The sequence below is a fragment of the Jatropha curcas genome, chromosome 8 (genome assembly GCF_041381405.1).
Source record: "Jatropha curcas cultivar XTBG-Jc1 chromosome 8, XTBG_Jcur_1.0, whole genome shotgun sequence".
NCBI classification, from domain to species: domain Eukaryota; kingdom Viridiplantae; phylum Streptophyta; class Magnoliopsida; order Malpighiales; family Euphorbiaceae; genus Jatropha; species Jatropha curcas.
The window spans coordinates 19,621,888-19,638,857 of NC_143158.1; positions in this window are offsets into that span (position 1 = coordinate 19,621,888).

Sequence of the window (16,970 nt, forward strand, 5' to 3'; positions counted from 1 at the left end):
CAACATTTAAATCTTAATTATATCACCTTAGAAACATAATTAAGTTTGTATTAATTAATATAAGTGATTTTATTATTTGTCTAGTGGATCAATGTATAATGGCCTAATACTGGTCATCATAGAATCTAGACTTCAAATCAGTGGCAGATTAAAACAAAAAATAACTAGAGAAAAAAAAATTTTCAAAATATAGAGGGGCAATATTGAAACAAATTATTGTTTTATAGAAAAAAGTAAAATTTTTTATATTTTATAAGGTCAATTTTTAAAAAAATTACAATTAGGAGGCCACCATCGACCACCCCTAGTTCTGTGGTTGCTTCAAATTATGCTGTTTGCTGATAGATAAAATGCCCACTTCAACTTTCTTTTCCATTTTCTTTTCTCTCTTATTTAAGAATAATTAATAAATTCATTGAATTAATGAAAAATTGTTGATGTTAATATAGCTAAGCAGTACTCCGTGTTTCGTAAGGCTATATAATATTTATATTTTTTTTATTTAAAATGTAAGATATATATGCGGAATTAATTATAAATATTTATTTTTTAGAGAAAAAGTGATTGATATTTTTATTAGAGATGGTTGATTTTTAGGCAATTTAAAATTATTTAAATACTAATTTTTTTATTTTTTAGAGATTTATGATTAGAATTATATAATTAAAAAAATATATTAAAACATAATAGTTAATTTTATCATTGTAAAAAATATATTTAAATCCTTTTGAATTGGACACATTTAAATTCTTGGAAAATTAAACAAACAAAATAAAACTAAACTAAGCTAAGTGAAATACAAAATGAAAATGAAAATGAAAAAACAAACTAAGCAAACAACTCAAACAAAATAATAAAGCGCCACAATTTTTGAAACATACAGGTGTTTTTTAAAGGGAGAATCATTGTTTCTTTTTTATGTGTTGATGTGGCATTTTCTTAAAAAAAAAAAAAAAAAAGAGACTCGATTTTTTTTTGTAATGATGGTCATATATATATATATATATATATATAATGATTCTGGAAACTAAACTTAAGAGTAAAGCAATTAAATAAATTTTAAATTTTACATTGTGTCTCCATTTATATGCTTCAATGAATTTATCCTTTAATTATTTCACACAAAAATCATATAAACATCTAAAATATCCTTATACCTCACAATACAATGACATGCCTCATAAAAGTAATAAGACGAATGCAAAAAATAACTTGGGATTTCTGCGTAGACGGGTCTCATCTAAGTTATGCCAAGGGGTTTAGGAGGAAGGATGGATGTCAAAATTTAAATTATGTTGTTGCATTGCTCCATTTTTTTTTTTAAAGAATAATTGGAATTTATATAAATATTTTTTTGTGTGTTTAGGTTATTACATGTTCTTAATTATTGGCAACTCTTTCTTGAGAAGTTTTGGCTGTGTTTTTCTTTATTTTATATTATTGTCGTTATTATTCTTAAATATGTTTTTATTAAATGAATGATGAGTTTGGATTGGAGGCCTGGTAGTGGCCATTTTGCCTTTGGAGAATGTTGGTATGATATAGAAGTGTTTATTGAATTGTTTTGGTATTTGAGATTTGATTGTGTTGCGCCGAAATGCTGCTGAATTTTTTTTCCCAAAAATTCAATATGTAGAATAGTATACTTACCTTTATTATAGTAGTCTTTGTATTCAATAAATGAACTTAGAGATTTTACATTTATATATAGTTACCCTTATTATAGAAATAACCTTAGTTAGTTATAAGTGTTGTAAATTGAACATTACATTAGGTGCATGTTTTAAGGATGGTTTAGACGAATGCAATTACATATAATTTACCCTTTATAAACACATTGTTAATTAGGTAAAAAAAAATGCAAAATAATCGAGATTGGATGTACTGGAGGTTCGAGGTCAATGGGATATTAAGACAAGAGTTTCTGCAAGGATTGGAGGCGTTTATACAGTTTGCAGTTGGTAATCCCTGTTTTATGGATGGTAATAAGTTGAGGTGTCCATGTAATCACAAGAAGTGTCGAAATCGAGCCTTCTTAGACATCGATACAGTGAAACTTTCATTTGTGCAAACATGGGTTCGTGGAAAATTATTACGAATGGATACATCATGGTGAAGCTCGAGTTGCCAGTGGGTCAGGCCACTCCATTCCGGTAAGTTTAGAAGTTCAGCCTTATCAATTTCTGTATGGTAATCAATGCAATGATATGGTAATCAATGCGAGTAGAGTACAATGTGATTGGGATAATATGGAGGAATCGCCAAACGTAGCAGCACAACAATTGTTTGACATGCTAAGTGCAGCTAACAGTGAACTGTGGCCTGGATGCAAGAATCATTCAGTTCTGTCTGTTGTTGCACGATTACTACACATGAAAGCGGAGCACCATTTTTCAGAAAGGTGTTACGATGATTTTGTGCAGTTAGCAAAAGAAATGTTGCCTGAAGGCCATTCAATGGTTGATAATTTTTATCGGACAAAAAAATTAGTTCGGGGATTGGGACTACCGGTAGAAAAGATTGATTGCTGTCGTAATAATTGTATGATATTCTGGGGTGTTGACTCGGAATTCAGAGAATGCAAGTTTTGTAATCTTCCAAGATATCAACGGCGGGGTCAAGGGACTGGTAGAGTACAGAGAGAGAAGGCTTTCAAGAAGATGTATTATTTCCCTCTTATTCCTCGCCTTCAAAGGTTATATGCATCTAAGGCGACAGCTGAACACATGACATGGCATGCTTTGCATGAATATGAGGATGGTATAATGACTCATCCGTCAGACTCTGAAGTGTGGAAACATTTTGATAACATTCATCCTGTGTTTGCTGCTGATATGAGAAATGTGAGATTGGGGCTTTGTACTGATGGGTTTCAGCCGTTTGGCCAATCAGGACAATAATATTCATCATGGCCAGTCATTGTGACACCGTATAATCTACCACCGTCAATGTGTATGAAAGATGAATATATGTTTTTGTGTGTTATTGTTCCTGGGCCTACTAATCCAAAACATAAAATTGATGTGTTTCTACAGCCTTTGATTGCTGAACTTAATTATTTATGGGAATATGGGGTTGAAACATTCGATATTTCGACCAATCAGAATTTCATAATGCGAGCTGCATTGCTTTGGACCATCAGTGATTTTCCAGCATTTGGAATGTTATTTGGGTGGAGTACGGCTGACAAATTGGCTTGTCCTCACTGCATGGAAAACACTAATGCATTTACACTAAAGAATGGAGGTAAACAATGTTGGTTTGATTGTCATCGCAAATTCTTACCAAAATCTCACCCTTGGAGGAGAAATCGACAATGCTTTAGAAAGAACACGACTATTGTTGAACCCCCTCCACCTGTGAAGTCTGGAGCACAAATATTACAAGAAATTGAAGATCTGGGGCTTATGAAAGTTACAGAGTTAGATGCAGATGAGGTAAATACAAGAATTGGCAGGAATAGCGGGTGCAAAAAGCGAAGCATCTTCTGGGATTTGCCATACTGGAGTTCACTTCTTATCCGTCATAACCTTGATGTCATGCACATAGAAAAAAATGTGTTTGAAAATCTGTTCAACACTGTCATGAACATTGAAGGGAAAACCAAGGATAATGCAAAAGCGAGAGCAAACATGAAGGAAATTTGTCGTCGACCAGAACTCGAGCAATCTGTACTTACTGGTAAGTTTACGAAGGCATGTTATTGTTTAGATAAACCCCAAAGCAATTATTGTGCGAATGGTTACGATCATTAAGGTTTCCAGATGGCTACTGTTCAAATATGGGTAGATGTGTGGACATGAGGAAGTACAGATTGTTTGGCATGAAAAGCCATGACTGCCATGTTTTCATGCAAAGATTGATCCCTGTGGCATTCCGGGAATTATTACTAGGAAAAATTTGGGAAGCAATGACAGAATTGAGTCTCTTTTTCAAGGAATTGACGATGACTGTTATCCGATGTGATGATATGGACCAATTAGTGCGAGAAATCCCAGTAGTGATGTGCAAGTTGGAGCGAATTTTTCCACCCGGCTTCTTTGATTCTATGGAACATCTGCAAATTCATTTGCCCTATGAATGTCGTTTAGCAGGACCGGTACAATATCGATGGATGTATCCATTTGAGAGGTGATTCACTAACATCTCATTCTAATGATTACATCATTTATTTGAACTTATACTTACATATTGGCATTGTACAATCACAGACACCTACAGAAAATTAAAAAGAATGTGCGCAATAAGGTAAAGGTCGAGGGATCCATTTGCAATGCATATTTGGTGGAAGAAGCTTCCACATTCTGTTCACACTACTTTGACCAACATGTTTTCACCAAGCATCGGAGAGTGCCACGTAACGATGACGGAGGAGATCACGTACAATCTGAGTTTGAAGGAAATCTAAAAATTTTCACCTATCCTGGGCGTATGATTGGTAAATAAAAAAAAAGACGATTGACTGATGCAGAGATACAAGCGACTCAAACCTATATTTTATTGAATTGCGAAGAGATCACACCATATGTACAGTAAGTATAAATAATGTAAACATTCTAAACTTGACATGGGCCGTTGTTAAATCATACTTATGCTAATTTGGTTCGTTGATAAATAGGAAATATATCAATCTTCTGCGGCTTCAAAATCCCAATTTGACTGATACTACAGTTGATTCGAAGCTGGACACCGAATTTGCAGAATGGTTCAAATATTATGTAAGTTACTTTCAATGTACACAACACGGAATGTACATTTATTAAATCTGACTCATGTCATTACTATTTCCCATAGGCTCGAAGCTCGGGAAGCGATATTCGAAACAGATTTATTACGGATCTAGCAAAGGGGCCATTACCGGTTGCTAATGCCTACTCTGGCTACTTTGTAAACGGTTACAAGTTTCACACTGAGGGTTATGGGAGAAGCAGAAAGACAATGAACAGCGGTGTGTGCATAAAGGGATCAAACTACAGTGACGTGTCAAACGATTTTTATGGGAAATTGGTTGAGGTTTTGGAGTTAGAATATCCAAGCCTACCAATGAAGTGCACAATCTTATTCAAATGTGAATGGTTTGATCCTACGCCAAACATTGGCACGAAGGTTCATCCTAAGTATAATCTGGTTAATATTAATCAAAGAAGAAGATATACAAAGTATGAACCTTTTGTTTTGGCAATGCAAACTGCACAGGTGTACTATATCCCATATCCATCGTTTAAATGAGATAGATGCGATTGGATGGCAGTGTGTAAAATCAAGGCTAGATTAGTTGTTCATGCACTTGAAACGAAACAATCTTCTTCACTCGTAGTATCGGAGGCATTTCAAGAAGTTAGGGTTGAAACGCAACCGATGCAAGTTGTTGAAGATTTAACAGATAGATTGGATGATGAAAGCTGATCTTATGTTGAAATAGGAGCATCAGATGATGAAGAGGAAGAAGATCAAATCATCATGGGTACCTCAGAAGACGAATATGAAGAAGAGGAAGCTGATGAAGAGGAGGAGGAAGCAGATGAAATTGAAGACACTTAAAACTTAGAGCAATTTTACTGTTACAAATTGATAAATGTATATCTAATTGTTGATGTGTGATTTTATGCCTCCACCTGACCCGATGATGATATGAGGACAAGGGATAAGGTATCATGATAAACCGAAAGTGTTTGAACCAAAAATTGAATCAAACCGCCCAAAGGAGCCTGACCCGCATTAGGGCTGCGTCACGCAGCTAGTACCTGCGTGACGGCACCCTTAGCTGCGTCACACAGCTCTAACAGGGCTGACACCTCTGGCGCGCGCCCGTGCAACGGCCTGCACTGTTTGTATGGATACGCGGCAACTGTACGAAAAGTAAGTTGCGTCACGCAGCTTCTACCCGCGTGACGCGACTGCTCTGTTGCCCTAGCCATATAAATACAACATTTTACAGCAAAAACGGGACTTTTTGACACTTTGCTCTCATTTCTTCTAAGAAAAATCGCATTCTGAGTTTTAAATTTCTAGGTTAACGACTAGGGTTCTTCCTTAAGAATTCAACTGAGTAAACTTGGGGGAGATCGAGTCATAGATATTTTAGATTCAAAATCAAAAAAATAATACAAAAAGATAAGAGGAGGAAAAGAGAGCAAAGAAAGAAAAAGAAAACTATCTATTCTGTGAAAGGACTTGATGAATACACTTCTGGAATCGTGAAACAACGCCTCTGAGCTAATCTCAGTGCATGCAATCCTCAAATCTGAGGGCTAGGTAACGATTCCAACTTTTTCCTTTTCATTTCTAGCATTTTATCTCCTAAAAATCTCATTTTCATAGTGTTTAGTTGACCTATTATTGATTAAACGTAAGTTTGTCCATTGTTGAAATCTTCTGGGTTGATTATAATCACTTATAATAAAAAGAACACGTAGAAAAGAGTAGTTTGAAAGGTAGTTGCGGACCAGAGCAGCCGCATCACGCAGCTACTACCCGCGTGACGCGACTGCTCCTGTCCAAAAGCTCTTAGTCTGGATTGGACCACCTGCGTGACGCAGCTGTTCGTGCACTCAGTTATATTTTGTTTTATATTTGTACTTAATGTTTCGCTGAAAAAGAATAATCAATAAGCCTGAGTGTTATAAATAAGTCACAAACGGTTCCGTCACGCAGCTAGGAGTTCCGTCACGCGACTGTTCTTCATAGAACAGCTGCGTGACGCAACTGTTCTAGTCTACAGGACCATAACTAGAGTTCCGTCACGCGACTGTTCTTCATAGAACAGCTGCGTGACCCAACTAATACAAATCCCAGAATAAAAATAGAGCTGCGCCACGCGACTGTTCTTCCATAGAACAGTTGCGTGACGCGGCTAGCTTCTAGTCCCAGATTACTCTTATTATCTTGTCTTAATTTCATTTTATTAAATAGATTCTTAATCTTAATCCAGAAAAATGATCAACAATGGGCAAATCGAATTTTAATCAAACCAAGTCAATTAATCTATTGTGATTGTGGTATTTTTTTTAGATTTAATATTTGTTATTCCCTTTTAATTATATTATTAAATCCAGTTTGTGGCCCGCCTTTAACCATGAGGCAAGAGCGGGTCTTTTAATTTTATTTGATATGTATGGTGGATGAATGATGGATGTGATGCTTAATTTATGAATGAATGCAATGGATGAGTTTGCTTGGGACGATTAAATAATTTTCCACATAGGAGCTCGGTTCGATTTATTCGGTTTGGGTTTAAATAATTGGCTTTTCTAAAATAAAATCAATTAGAAATCGTAGGTTAAAAGAGGCCGGTTTTCTGGGCGTCGGCTTCCAACGGGCCGACGTATCTAATTCCCTTACCTAGAATCGTACTTGGTACGCCTGACCAGTTTTCTTTCAAATAATTTGGCCTTAAATAAAATTGGGTTAAATGAAGTCAGTTTTACAAAATAAACGGTCCCATTGCCGAAATAATGGGTGGCGACTAAAATAATTTGTAAGACCGATTTATCGGCACCGCGTATCCAAAAAAGGGTTTTATCACCTCTTTTTCAAAACAAAATAATAACCAATAATAACAACCAAATAAAACCAACCGATTTTCGTGTTTTCGGGGAAAACAGTAATTAATATTATTAATGAAGAATTTCAATGGTATTCACTTTCTTTACTCATATTTACCACATGTTCTACAATTCATATAATTGTATAAATTCATTTTATCTAGGTTTTGATATCTGCAGTACAGATGGCTAGAGGCAGAGTGTTTGATTCTGACGCGTCCGGCAGTGGTTCGCGTGGAGGTCGTGGCCCTGGACGCAGTGCCCGTGGTCGAGGAGGGTCCATCCCTCATCCTTCTTCAGGTACGTCTGGGGTTTCGTAATCTGCTCAGCGACCAGTACTGCCGCCATCACATCCTTCTTCAGGTACGTCTGCGGCTTCATCCTCTGCTCAGCGTCCAGTAATGCTGCCATCACAACCTTCTGCTCCTTCCTCTTCTACCCCCGTTTCTGGACCAGTATAGACTCCACCAGCTGCACAGTCACCTACTGTGCAAGGTAATCATAAATGTCATAACTGTCATTTTAATTATATATTAATTATCTAAAAATTTATAACATTTGTCACTTCTTTTGCAGCTTCATCAAATCCACGTATCACCCTCAGTTTGGTAGCGGGACAGGAAGTACTTATTCAATTTTTCCGCAGGCATATTATGTTCAGATTGTGATGCTTTCGTGTAATTATATTTCACTTCTGTTTTTTTTTTAGCATATATCCATCTTCTCGAGCAGCGAGGCAAATTTTGAAGATAATCAAGCTACAGCTGCATAAAGAAGGATACACATGGGATGCCGTACCACAAGAGGTGAGAGACTTTTATTGGGAGGAGTTCCAGGTACTCTTTGGTTTAAGTTATATCATCATTCAATGTTTACAATTCAAGATACATCCTTAGTGTTGAAACGCTATATTTCATTTTTTTGTAGAAACATTTCATATGGGACGAGGCCATTACGGCTATGCTGAAAGTAGCCTGGGAGAAGATATTCGCCGATCGATATGCTAACTTCACCTATAGGATGAGAAGAAGCGGTAAGAAGCAGTGCGTGTCTCAGGAGATATGGGAGAGCTGGCAAAAGGCTTGGGAGGATCCTGCATTCAAGAGAAAGCGGGAGATATTTGCACAAAACAGGCGCAATGAGACTGGCGGTGATGGAGCAGGACCTTCGCGACACACAGGCGGATCTATATCTACTATAGAGACAGCTCGATTATTAGTAAGTGAACTAGTCCCTTTACAAGAAACTGATGTTTAATGAAAGGACACTATATATATTAATATATCATGCATAAAAATTCATTACAGGCTAAAAAATTAGGTCGTGAGCCCACACCGATTGAGGTGTTTACATACACTCACATGAAGGACCACGATCATAATACGTTTGTCGACAGACGTGCGCTGAGCGTCAATGTAAGTAACAATGAATAATATTTACATTTACCCTCTAATCATTGCGAAGATGTACAAAGTTCAATATAATAAAGCTTGCAATTGCATTGATTAATTAATTTTTTGTTTTCAAGAGAACTATACTACAGCTCGGGAGCGTATTGTTACTTCTCAGACCGATGAATCCGAAGCTGAGTCAAGAATTGACGAGGTAGCGCTTTATCTCGAGGCTGTAGGGGGCGAGAAAAAGAGGAAGGTATACGGCATCGGGTCTCAGGCATCACAGTTTTACTGCGGCTCAGCAGCTCATGCTTCTACAGCCAGCGCAGCACCACAGCCCGAGCACACTGACTCGCACTATAATGATGATATACGGGCTCAGCTTGCTGATCAGCAGAGACAGATTGTAGAGCTTAGAGCGCATGTGATGCGGCTGTCCGGTGAGCACCGTGCTGGTACTTCTTCCTCTGATCCTGCGCCTGCTACAGACCGACATGTTTCGACGTCTCAGCAGTAGCCACTACCGGCTCCTGATCCCGATGCTGCAGACGATACCTTGGTCACCCCTCCTGGCGCTACATCACATCTAGCAGGTACTCCTCCCGGCGATCCGACATCGGGAGATCCGACATTGGATCCTGCAGATGAGCAGCAGCATAGATTTGATTTTGGACCTTTTTAGTTTTTCATTTGTATTTTGATATTTTAATTTGTTCAGTACAATAAAAATTATATTTTTATATTATTCTTGAATTCCGTGTGTGATATATATGTATATATGTCAATTTTCACAGGTGCAAAAAAATTTTGGTTTCATAATAATATTTAATTTTTTTTTTTCATTTTTGCGACCGATTTGATACCAAAAATAAAAATTTTGAATTTACAATTTGCGACCGATTTAAAAAAATTACGACCGATTTTCTGCGACCAAATTTGCGACTGAATTTCCAATTAAACCACGACCAAAAATTGCAACCGATTATTCAATTTTGTGACCGATTATATCAGTCTCTAATTTGCGACCGATTGTCCCATCGGTCGTAAAATTTGTTTGCGACCAGGTTTTTTGCGACCGACATCTGTCGGTCGCAGATTGGTCGCTAAGTAAAATTAGCGACCGATATGAGCCATTTTGCGACCGATTGGTCGGTCGCAAAATGGCATTTTTTTTGTAGTGTTAGCATGCTTGGTTGGAGAAGGAAATTCCTCCCCTTGGTTTTCATTAAGAGGCCAAACCACTCTAGGGTGGTAAGGATTAATTATCTTTTTTGTTATGGTATGCTATCTATATATATATGCCATAAGTATGATTATTTTGATAACTTTCATATGGTTAGAGTTTTAAAAAAAAAATGGGTATTTAAGGTGTATGTGCTTTGAATTTTGAATAAGAAAAGTATGATTTTATATGATAAGAAGTTTCTTATGATAAATTTCATTATGACTCTAAGAAAGTTTTAAAAGAAAAGGAATTTATGAGAAATTTCCTATGTTAAGTAATTATGTTTAAGTATGAAGTTTTCATGAGTCACTTAAGTTCAAAAGCAAGCTTACATGTATAAAATCATATGATAAGAAATTTTCTATGTTAAGAAGTTTTCATGAGTTACTTATGTTCTAAAGTAAGCTTACTTTCTGAATTTAAGAAGACTAAAGAATAAGACAAGTTTTATGAGAAGTATTATGAAGTAAGAATTAAAATAAGGATTTTGGGCTCTAATATACTTGGCGTGAATTTGATGCGAGATTTGATTTTATTATGTATGATGAGCATGCTCGGCATTTGATGCCATTATGATAAGAAGCTATGATCATATGCTAGGGTTATCATCCCTTATAAATAGGCGGACGCGCTTATTTGTGTGATGGGGGTGGTGCTTTCATAGGTCACGATTGTTTGATGGGGGTGGCGCTTTCATAGGCCATGATTGTGTGATGGGGGTGGCGCTAACATAGGCCACGATCAAATCTGCTTATATTCTCTTTCTCCTAAGTGTATGCGAGCCCCTTGGAAAATATTTGTAAGGCAATTAAACGAATGAGATCATATTATTTTAGTAACTTACTGTGGAAATTAATGATTATGTTATCAAATGAATTTTCAAAGCATGATATTCCGGTACATGGTTTAAAAATAAATAGTATATGTATTGGTATAATAAATGTGCAAGTAATGAATTTATGAGTTGAAAGAATTAAATTCTTTATGTTATTAATTAATAGTTTATTTGATATTTCTTTTGCTATAAATGTAAATGTATGTTGAAATTTAATGATGTTATGTAATTTGTGTTTTAAGTAAGTTGTCATCGCAACTTTAGTAAGTATGTGAATTATGAGCACCACTGAGTTTTATACTCAACGCGTTGATTTTTATCACACGCAAGTTAAAGACTGTGGTTGCTGCTTGAAGACTAGAAGAGTAGCATCAGAGCAGAAGTGACTATTATGGTAGTAGTAGATTGAGATTTATGTAATTAAGAATTATGGCAAGTATAAGTATTATATTTTCGGAGATTGTGTTATTTGAATTATAACTTAAGCATGCAATTAGCAATTATGTTCGTGTATATATTTGGAGATAAGCATAAGATTCATTAAATGATTGAATATAAAATATTTCAAGAGAGTTGGTATGATTAGTTTATTAAGACTTGATATATATACTGAATGCAATTAATTGATGAATATTAAAATGCTATTGAGGATTTATATAGTTATGAAAATATAGAAGTGTTGTTGTGTTATGATGATTATTTGGAGATGTTGGGAGTTTGGAGTTTAATTGGGAGTGTTTTGTATTCACATGTTTGGCGAGCTCAGTTTTTAAAGGGAAATTCTTACAGTATTTCTGTAGGATTTTTCCCAATCTATCTTTCAAAAAAAAAAAAAAAAAAAAAGAAGGGATGAAAAAGAAATGAAATGATTATCTAATAAAAAAAAAAATATATTGCTCGCTAAACTTGTGAATACTCAATTACTTCTAATTCATAATCTAATTTTATGATTTGTATGTTAAGTTAAGACGGTGCCTCCGGCACCGAATGTGGCATCCGTCGTCGGGTCTCATGGGACTGGGCGGAGGGTGTTACAATCCCACTCCTATTACTGACTTTCTTATACTGATTAGGGAAAGATCACTGTTAACCTATCTTCTTGTTTATTTTGTAGCCAACCCTTGAGTGGGCCTGGGAGATGTCTGTTGCTGTAGGCCACCTCTGGACTGCCTTATCAGAAGTGCTAACTTGAGAGGACTTCCTTAAGAAGATCCAGAAGGAGGCGGAGGCAAGAGGCAGAGGAAGTGCCGAAGTTAGGATTTTAGGAACTTATAGGCTCTGATAGCTAGTTCAGTACATTATTTTTTGAGTCGATGTCACCCTGGTTGAGGCATTTATTTTTTGTAGCACTCTGATATTTTTATTCATCGAATTATCAAATTTTTATTTGTGCATGTCTGGTCTGCTTGTCTTTATTATTCTATACTGAATGCTTGAACTTTCAATTGCACTAATTGCTTATGCAAGCTGACTATTGGCACTGGCTGCCTAATTCTGAAATGTGATTGCACTGAATTGCATTGACTTGATTGTGATTTCCTAATTGCACTGGTTTCCCGATACTTGGCAATGATTACCTTTACCTTCTTTCTTTAGAACTGATTGCCCTATTTATCCTGATCTGGGCACTGACTGCCCAATTTTGACATTGGCACTGATTGCCCTATTTGAATTGTAGCTGCACCGAATTGCATGGATTTTTTATCTTAGCACTGGTTGTCCTGTTTCGACTGTGATTGCACTGAATTTCTTATTTGTACCAACTTTGGCACTGACTGCCCTTTTTATTCTCACTTTGGCACTGATTGCCCTGTCTCTTTACTGCACTAAATTGCACTGACTTAACTATGGTTGCCTGATTGCACTGATTTTTTGATATTAGCACTGACTGCCCTGTTTGTTCTCACTTTGGCACTGATTGTGCTATCTCCTTACTACACTCACTGCACTGGCTTATTGCTCCAAGCATTGACCTGAAAGTCATAGTTAGGGGAAAAAATTATATGCATGATGCACGGTGGCCAATATTGAGTCTCCACCTGGCTTCTAAGTAAGTGCTTTATGAAATTTTGGATCCAGTGTGCCAAAATTAGTCCTTTGAGCCTGAGCACCCAACTTTGAAAATTTATTTTTGCAGTCTGAAAATTCGGCTTTGAAAATTTATTTGATTTCATGGTCTGAAAAACTCGGCTTTGAAAATTTAGTTGATTTTGCAGTTTGAAAAATCGACTTTGAAAAATGGTTGACTTTTTGTCTGAAAATGACATTTTCCATTGTTGCTTTAAAGAAATTTGTTGATTTTCTGGAAATTAGGGAATTTTTGAGAAAAATCTAAATTTTCAGAGAAAATGGGGTGGTCGGTACTGAACTACTCTTTGCCAATACCGAGGATATCCCTATCAGTACCGGCACTAGGCAGGTCAGTACTGTCGCCCTGCGTGCGCTGATGGTTGGAGGCCTATACATACCTCATTTGTGGAGGTAGAAAAAATGGCATCGTTTTGTGTACCGTAGCCCATTTTTTGAAATTTTAAGCACTAACCCAAGAAATGGAGCCATTCATCAATCATGGCATGTAGTTGTGGACCAAGAAATTGGAACCCGCAGAGAAGATAAATTGAAGCCAGTATGGCATGGCTTATTTAGTAACTTTGAGGGGCTTATCGGTTGATCAGGCTTTTATGGATGCATGCCTGCATTTGTGGTATTCGCAGGCTCACATTTTTCAATTTGGCAAACATTATAAGGAGATGTGCCTAACTTATGAGGAGTTTGTGGCTTTATTTTATAGTGATTCTAAGAGGGCTTCGGTTGGTGCACTAACCTGGTTTGGATTTTTAGGACCTTTATGAGGATATTAAGCCTATCTGTGGAGGAGGCTAGGGAGTTGGTTGTGGGTAACCAAGCTAATTTGGCAATGCTCATCGAGAGGTATCTAGACCCATTAGATTTTGCTAAACCCTATAAAGGAAAAACCCATACCTATTGTGTAAATTAATAGACTAAAGAAAGAATTAATTAAGGGTTTGAGTGAAAGTACCGGACAATAGGATGAATCTATCACGATACCTATAGGCTAAAGTAGGTACCAACCCTTAGGCTAAGGAATAGAGTAATACCTGAATGGTAGTGGATTGGCTTGATCACCCAGTACACTACTTTTCATGTGAACTCTATTTCTATCGGTAGGTAAGATTGGGTAGAGAATAAATAGGATTTCCATTTATGTGGCAAATTCATGAACACAGATAATAACGTTAAGGTAATAAGAAATCTGTGTTTAAGTATTTAGTTTAGCTACTAAATTCCTTTAAAGTTTATTTAAAAATATAGACTTTTTATCATTTTATTTACTTGTTATTTGAATATAAAACCCCTCCTTGATTTTGAATCTAAATTATATTATGACAAATAATTTTAAATTTGACTATTTATATAGAAAATCAATTTCAAAAGTTATCTATTTATATCACGGGGCCAATTGAATATGACAACAAAGTGAGATGATCATGAGTGTAGCTAGGACCTAAAGGAAAGATTTGAAGAAGAAGAATAAGGTAAGAGATGATAATGATGATGATGATGATAAAAATGATAATAAGTAGACAGTTAGTAGTCAAGTTAAGAACACGAACATTGGAAAGGTTTGAGAAGACAATTGTGGTATAGAAGCTAAGTTGCAACCAGATTTAGAGTATAAGACTCTTTAATGTTTAAATGAAAAAGATAACATTAGGAATGGACTTGGATAGTTTAAGGTTATAGGAATAATATTTAATAAGTTGTAATATATGTTAGGAGCAAGTGGTAGATAAATCAGATTAGTTTATAAATACCTTACTAGACTTGAATAAGGAAAAGATTGATTGATTAAAGACAGATGAGATAGGTAAGTTAAAATATGAAGTTGATTCAAGTTAGCGATAGGTAGACGTATGGTTAATTAAGATTTAATTAAAGTGATAAGACTATAGTTTGGAAAATTCTAGTCCAGAATTTAGACAGAAAAGTGAGAAGTTAATGGTGTACATAAATTAGGCAATAAGAAGCTATTGAGATTGATTTGATGCGATATGTGGGTGGTAAGATAGCATTAGGTTGGGACATAAGAAATTTTATTGAAAACCTTCGTGTTGATGGGCATTAGGTAAAAAGTGAATGTTTAGGGCAAGTAATAAATGTTAGGTGGAAATATTGGTGATTAGATGAATCATGATTAACGATGATTAGTAGTACTAAAGAAACTAAGTAGACGAAATAATTAATAAGAGTACTCTCATATTCTTAGCATGGACTAATAAGCAAGATGGGTGAAATGGGAGGTTATTAAAGAGAAAAGAGTTAACAGAGCTACAAGGTGAAATAGCAAAAGATGTTATTATCAAGGTCAATTCTAATGACAAAGTTGGGGTAACTTGAGAGATTAAGTATTAGAGAGAGATTGACGATTTAGTAGAAAGAATTAAAATCTCTGTAAAGGTAAGGTAGCTATGGAGTGCAGTGAGATCCTTTAGTCCAGGAGCCATCTAATAGTTGAACTGGTTTATGGTAAGAATATTATAGGGAGAATATGACTTGGATAGATAGGGACTAAGAGAGTGAGCTAGAATCGCCCTGTGATGCTATAGACAACGAAAGTTACAAAGATGATTTTTTCTTGAAATTTTGAATTACAGTAATAGTTTTCAAACTTTTGATAGAGAAGAGTTCTAGTAATAGCATATGTGAATAAAATAAGTTAAATCTTATTACAAATAAATTAAATTTCAACCATTTTTAATTTTCATAAACTATATATTTGGTCTTTATAAATATATATTTTGCTTTCATAAATACGTGTTTTGGTTAGATAAGTTGAAAAAGCCTTTTGACATTAGCACTGTTTACTTTCAACTTTATTGGAACATGGTTTTCATGGAGGAACGCGTAATAAAATTTAAATTTTTCAAATGTAATTAAATAATCTTGAGAAAATATATATTATGCATTATACTGCTAAACCCGGTTTTATTGTAAGATTTTACCAAAGAAAGATTTTCTAAAGATTTCAGTAGCTGACTGATGATAGCAATTGGAGGTTAAAGTAATATGCTTAAGTTTCTTGTGAGTTTTACTCAAGTGACAATTGATGTAATAGATGGGTAAACGAAATTCATTTTGAAAATGATGGATTCTTGTCTGCAAGCCTCAGGGTTTAAGATATCTAGTATGCATTGCAATGACTTTTCCACTGTTACACGCTTTCCTTGCTAGTTGCATCCTTATTTCTTGCTCATTTCTAACATTTGAGGACAAATTTTTATAAGGGGGGAAGATTGAAACGACCCAAAAATTCAATTTTGTAGAATTTTCATTTAAAAACTAAATTTTTATTCCAACCAATGAAATTCAGCGGAAAATATTTTATTACTGCTAAACCAGACCTGTAAACCAGTTTGGATTTTCCTAAAACCCAGTGAAAAACCCGTAACCCAAGCAAAAAATCGAGTCAAATCACTAAGTTGGACCAAACCGATTTGAATCGAACCGAAATAGTCTAGAAGCCCAATTTTTTTTTTTATTAGAAGTCTAGAAACTATCAAATGAGAGTAGTTATATTTAACTTGGCGAAACAAGTTTGTTTTATAATTGTTTTGTTATTTGGTAATTAGTTATAGAACAATTAATAATATCATTGGAACATGCTCGAAGGTTAATACAATTTGTTAATTAATTGGTTTGAAATTATTAAGTGCATATATGTGTGAATTGAGCGAACGAATGATTGATGAATATGGTTATAGCGGATGGGATGCGTTGAGGTGAATTGCCCGATGGATGGGCTTTGAGAATTTATTATTGAATTGTGGATTAATCAAATTTTAGGGGAGGTTTTGTCAGAATATCAATGGAATTTAGGCAAGTCATAATTAATAATTAAGCTAATAAGTTTATTTAGATAAACTCTCGAACTTGACATATATATTAAAATG